This window comes from Mya arenaria, chromosome 6 (genome assembly GCF_026914265.1).
Source record: "Mya arenaria isolate MELC-2E11 chromosome 6, ASM2691426v1".
Classification (NCBI taxonomy): Eukaryota; Metazoa; Mollusca; class Bivalvia; order Myida; family Myidae; genus Mya; species Mya arenaria.
The window spans coordinates 46,711,828-46,718,683 of NC_069127.1; the positions used below are offsets into that span (position 1 = coordinate 46,711,828).

At 33.4% G+C, this 6,856-nt stretch overlaps 1 long non-coding RNA gene across 1 annotated transcript; it reads left to right on the plus strand.

The window, feature by feature from the left end:
- On the plus strand, nt 1-4,034 carry LOC128236845 (uncharacterized). Its single transcript, XR_008261454.1, has 3 exons — nt 1-55; nt 1,338-1,430; nt 2,143-4,034. It is a non-coding gene; the product is annotated as an uncharacterized LOC128236845 (long non-coding RNA).
- The last annotated feature ends 2,822 nt before the right edge of the window (nt 4,035-6,856 follow it).

Below are 6,856 nucleotides of genomic sequence, written 5' to 3' on the forward strand. Positions count from 1 at the left end.
CTCGGCCATTAAAACAAAAAAACAGCCGAGGAATTCCGAATGCGCTAAATAATAGGTAAGCGCTGTTTACCTAATAGTATTTTTAATAGATGTCGTTCAGTTACTACAGATCGAAAGCAAAGAAAAATGAGCTAATATTTATAAAAAATAATGGATTTAAAGATTAAATGTTACCACAAATCGTTTATTATGACATTAATTTTCAATTTCACCAATAATACAGTCATCAATTTGACAGGAACAGCAAAAATGGACGACCTAATCACACTGTCCGAATATGTGTCAACTTGCAAGTGCTAAGCGAAATGGAACAGAATTTAAAAACGAGATATTTATTATATATACTTTAAACATATATTGGCAGATGTTACAGTATCTTATTCTTAGTTAAAATGTAATATTTACTATCGGAAACAGTGAGACTACTGTATTTCGAACATTATAAAATTAGTTCTGTACCTTCAGTTTAAAGGGCTTGTATCAGAAATCTCTTGGGTTTGGAAAATAGTCTCAGTTTGGTACATGGGCACAAATGCAGTTTTAAATAGTTACGTTTTGGAGTCTGGAAAACATTCTCGTAAGATATGGGGGCTCATATGCAGATTTATAGACAGTTACGTTCTGGAGTCTGGTAAACTGTCTCACAAGAAATGGTGGCCAATAAATGCAGATTAATAGACAGTTACGTTCTGGAGTCTGGAAAACAGTCTCATTAAATATTGGGGCCTATATATGCAAAGAGCTCAAATACAGTTTAAGACAGTTACGTTCTGGAGTCTTAAAAACAGTCTCACAAGATATGGGGGCCAATATGCAGATTTATAGACAGTTACGTTCTGGAATCTGGAGAACAGTCTCACAAGAAATGGGGGCCAATATGCAGATTTATAGACAGTTACGTTCTGGAGTCTGGAAAACAGTCTCACAAGAAATTGGGGCCAATATGCAGATTTATAGACAGTTACGTTCTGGAGACTGGAAAACAGTCTGTCAAGAAATGGGGGTCATTATGCAGATTTATAGACAGTTACGTTCTGGAGTCTGGAAAACAGTCTCACAAGATAGGGGGGCTCATATGCAGATTTATAGACAGTTACGTTCTGGAGTCTGGAAAACAGTCTCGCAAGAAATGGGGGCCAATATGCAGATGTTTATAGTACATTACTGAAGTTTAAAAAATGGTCTCATAAGATATGGGGCTCATATATTGTTTTGGTATAGTAATATTCTGTGCTTTGGGGAAACAGTCTCATAAAGGTACAGGAACTTATATCATGAGTTATGAGTTTGTTTGTAAATTTTGTGGAATGTGTTCTTATATATTTTCATATTTTCAGGACTAACAGTGTATATCCATATATAAGCTGAATAAAACAAGGAAAGGCAATTCTAAACAGATATATTGGACAGATGGAGGAGCATATAAATTGGTACATTATGTATTGAATGACAGATTGAGAAGTATATTGGATGATTGGTTGTGTACTACGTAGAGTTCTGAAAATATTGTCAGACATTTTGATGTGTGAGGCTGGGTTTGTTCTGAAGCACCAACATGTACATGTAGGGTTAATGGGCTATTCTGACATTTAGGGTTAAGGACTCTTGTAAGGTATTTTATATGAAAAGCTCATAAAACATTAAGCCAGTATTCATTAAACATCTAAAGTTCCTAACTTAGGTGGTATCCTTATTTTTGCATCTCACTGGTCATATGATACAATTACTTGGTTATTTCTGAAATATATTATTTTCATTGACTCTGAAAATACCTGATATAAATGGTTTGGAAAATCAACCTTTTTAGGAATACAGGCCCTGCTTATGAGCTATTTCTTAAAGAAGGAAAAAGCTTATAAACCTTATGTTAGTCATTGGTGTTGGAAATAATCTTGGACAGATTTTAGGTACATGTAGGTATGTTTTGGCCCTAAATTATACCATATTAGGGCAGGTTCAACTGTCAATGAGCTATAGTGATTATGATAACTAATATGTTTCATATTATTTTGTAATATGTATCAAGATAATTAACTTAAGATAATATCTTTTAAGATATTCTTCTGTTAAAAACAGTATGTAATCATCACTCTTGATTACTTGTATGCTGATAAATGCAACTTTTCTGCCTTTTATTTTCAGTACAATGTGTTCCTGGAGCCGCTGTTTTTGACGAGACAATGCAACAATACTGTGGATAGATGTGGCATAATCTCCCTATTCAAGCCAGCTTAGATTTCTACACAATCTAGGAATATAGTTCTAAATCTATCACTTCCTAATATCACAATTAAGATTGTGAAAATAACTATGATGACATTCTACAATTGCAGCTAAATATTTATCCACAATGTTTATGGGGAAAAATTGTTGCTGAATTTGATAATAAGGCTGATCACTTTAGTTACTTGATAACTTTAGTCACATTGTTAAATTACAACCTTTTGATTTTAGGTGCTGAAATTGGCCACTTGACTATTTTATGTATTTGTGTATTTGATACTTGTATCAGTTATTCTGAAATTGTCAGTTTGCTTAGTCACACCTTTGTAAAGGACTTTGATGTATAAAATGCCTGCCCTTGAACATAACAATATTTATATCTCACCAAAACCTTTGCAATGTTTATTGGTATAATGTTTCTCTATAGTAAATGTCCTACAATGTAAATTGACCTTGTAAGATTTCTTTTTGACCAAATCTATTTCCATATTGTGATGAATATAAATTAAACTGATGTCCAATCTTTAAATCTTTAAATAAAACTATTGCGAATTGTTAATTTATTGTCAGACAGCATGTCCAATTGTCTTTATTATCATATAGAAAATAGTGAGTTATTCTTATTTTTTATCACAGTTGTGGAATCAATTGGGGATTGGCATGGTTTACTGAGCATTAGAAGGGACATCATGATGAAAGATATTAGAAGTCTAGTGCATAGTGCTTGATGTTAAAATTTCTTTGATGATATAGTTTATTATATGTGATTATTTTTTGTGGATAATATTTGTTACCTTTCTTGAAGTATGATTACACCTTAAGTATGAACGGTCATTGGCTTATTGAGTGTTGTTGTGTCCTCAGTGACACTTCACATTTCATGAGAAAATATAATATTTCAGAAATGTAAACATGAACAAATATAATATGTCTTGTACTATAATATGAATGGTTTATGTTTTAATAAAAAAATAGCTATGTAAAACCACAACTTGCACTGTATACTATTTTGAGCACAAACAATTCAAATATATTTATGTACCTATAAACAATTATAACCCTTGACATAGCACCATTTATTTAGTGATAGGAAAATCAAGGAGTATTCCACACTGTGCATACATAGGAATACTAGATGTACATGTACAAACATAACATGACAGAAAAATTAACCCTGTACTGATTTAAGTGAAACTATTATTTTAAACCAATACATACACTTGTATAACAAGCATACTTTTTGAATGATAAACCTTTAACTATTTACTAAATAATGCATTTATGGAAAACATTGATTACTTATAACAAGATTGTAACCATGTATTTATTGGCTGAAAACGTGCAAATATTAAATGATAGATGATTTACAGTAATCAACTATCTTCTTAAAATATTTACAGTAATCAACTATCTTCTTAAAATAGAAATACCATGTTTTTGTACCTTTCTTTAAAATTCAGCATGGTATCCTTCATTATATAAATAAGTATTGAATAGACTTGCTCTTTCTGACTTTGTAATTTGAACTAAAATTGAACTGAATTTTTAAATAAAGAACAATAATAACCCGTTTTTCATACTGATGTCTGATTATCATTCCCTTGTCCAACTGCTTCACATTTTGAATATCGATCAATTTCTTATTTTTTTACAATTTAAGACTTTACTTTTTACAGTCTAGACTGCAAAATAAATGTCTTGGTCATACTCATAGTTTTAAATTCTCATTTATATATTTTAAGGTCTGGCTGCATTTGCCTTCTGTTGGTTCCATCTCTGTCATATTCATTATGTGTTTCCATTTACATTAAAACCAGCATAAACAAAGTACTCCAAACGTTGTTGGCATGCTGATCAGTTCCAAGTTTTCTTTCCCTCATCTGTAGAATGGATGTGTTAAGAATTTGATATTTACAGGTTAAAGTAATTATTTGTCCAAATCTAGCTGTTGTTTAATCGATGCAGATAGATAACCATTTATGTTGGGAGTAGAGATTACCCCTTCCAAAATGGTCACTACCGACACCAACACTATTATCATGGACATTTTCTTTTCAGAGGTAACTTCCAACACTGACATACATGTTTGTCTCCCAGGTCACAACCAACACTGACATGTTTGTCTCCCAGGTCACAACCAACACTGACATGTTTGTCTCCCAGGTCACTTCCAACACCGATATATTTGTCTCCCAGGTCACTTCCAACAATGACATGTTCTTCTCCCTGGTCACCAGCACAGACATGTTCATCTCTCATGTCACTTCCAACAATGACATGTTCTTCTCCCAGTTCACCAACACAGACATGTTCATCTCCCATGTCACTTCAAACACTGACATGTTCTTCTCCCAGTTCACCAACACAGACATGTTCATCTCCCATGTCACTTCAAACACTGACATGTTCTTCTCCCTGGTCACCAACACAGACATGTTCATCTCCCATGTCACTTCAAACACTGACATGTTCTTCTCCCTGGTCACCAACACAGACATGTTCATCTCCCATGTCACTTCAAACACTGACATGTTCTTCTCCCTGGTCACCAACACAGACATGTTCATCTCCCATGTCACTTCCAACACTGACATGTTCACCTCCTTTTTTACCTTGAGGTCACTGTGATCTACATTCCTGATTTCAAAATCATCTAAGTATGATGTTCCTCATAGTCGAATACCCCCTTTGCTACATTGGGTACGAAAATTTCATAATCATGAATAATTAATGAGGTACTTTCATTGGTTTGCAAAGTACCAGATGCTTAACGGTTGAAAAATGTAAACCGGGTCCACCTTCTCGGTTCAATGATATTTGGCAGTAGTCAAGACCATATGGCCCTGGAGGCTACTGACACTGAGAAGTGATTGAATAATATTTGAGTGTACATGAGTGTAACGGAAGAAAGAACCAGGGTTGCTGACAATGGAAGATCCTAGGCTCCAAGCATATTTTAGTTATCGAGTGGAAACAAAGTGTGAAACAGGGCAAAAATAATGTCTCCCCATGAATGGGGGAGACATAATAACATTAAAATATTATGCTGCACTTGTACATACAATCCCTACAGCATGTTTGTAGTGTTCTGACTGAAATTGAAGTGTGAATATGATTCCCTTCTTGGGTACAGCAGAGTCATCCCAGATCCTAAGTTCTTTCGGAGCTTTGCCTGCCCTTTCTTCATACCTCTTTCTTCACCACTGGTCTTAAAGTAACTTGCTCAGGGTTTGTTACATTTTTAATAACGAAACAAAGAGTGGCAAATCAAAAGGAGTGTTAAAACAAAAATACCATAGCTGGAACCCTTCAGCAAATGTTGATATTTACTCAAATATTGTCTTTGAAGACCACAATTATCAATCACGCTACTGAAATGAAAATTAATTACGGCTGTGGTGTTATTTGATTGGCTGATTGACATAATCCCGTGATGTTATCAATTTATCCTTAACGGGTCAACACATCCACCATATTTGTTCAAGTCCTGGTAGTCTTGAGGACTATCCAGCTGTTTTCTATTGTTTTCCTGACTACCGGTTTGGGTTAAAGCCCAACTAAAACCAAAATACTTTTTTATATTTTTTCTACAATTTCAATATCATGGAGTAAATTAAGGATAAAATAAGTGTTTACAGATGCATAACCGGGAAAAACTTATTCCGGTCAATAAACATGAGTGCGTCACTTTAAAAACATACAAGTTTAACATTTGTCAACTGCTAAAGACAGTTGCTGCATGAAAATACAGGGAAAATAATTGAAGAATGTAAGAAAAATGGGGTAACCTTGAAAATAAACGGTAAGCTTTGTATTAATAAAAGATATAGCTTAGATATTGGACAAAGATTTCTCTTTTAAAAAGTGAATTGTATTCAGAATATTTAAACAAAAGCTGTCAGGGTTGATCATACAAAATATGCCACATTTAAGAAGAGCTATCTTGAACTTGAGCATTCAAGTGTTTTATGTACCGAACATGTGCCAAATTTTTTAAAAACATTTCTTACATGAACAATTGTGGCAAAGAGTGACAGACGCATGAACATACACACAAGTCAATTTTTTTATATGCTCATCTGTGCATAATAAATGGTTTTCAAGTTATGACCAAACATAGTTTTAGGAGATCTTGGGATCTATGGATCACAAAAGTTCTGAATCTGAATTCAACAAATTATGTAAAGATAGCCATTAAACTTTTTTTCAATTTATTTTCTTTCTCATGTTTTAACTTGTGCAAAAAACATTTTGCAGAACTTAATTTAGTTAACAACAGAATTCTTTCATACCGTTAGTCTTTACTCAATGTAACAGTTTTTCTAACAGTATTAAAACAAATGTTTAAGAAATATTTGTTCTACTTTATCATAAAATAATTAAGCTTTCATAAAATTCTGAACAATCAGCCAATTGGGTCACAGAGATGTGCACAAGTACTGGTTTAATGTTGCCATTAACTTTTAGCGTCAGGAAGTTTAGCAACCTTCCAAGTTCAAACAAGCCTATTAGTCAATATTGCCCAAATTGTTGAAAAACCAAACATTTCAAGACCGAAACATAAGCAAAACTCTGTAATGGGTAATGTAATTTATATAAAATCTTCAGTTTGAGATTAACTTGTGAAATCACA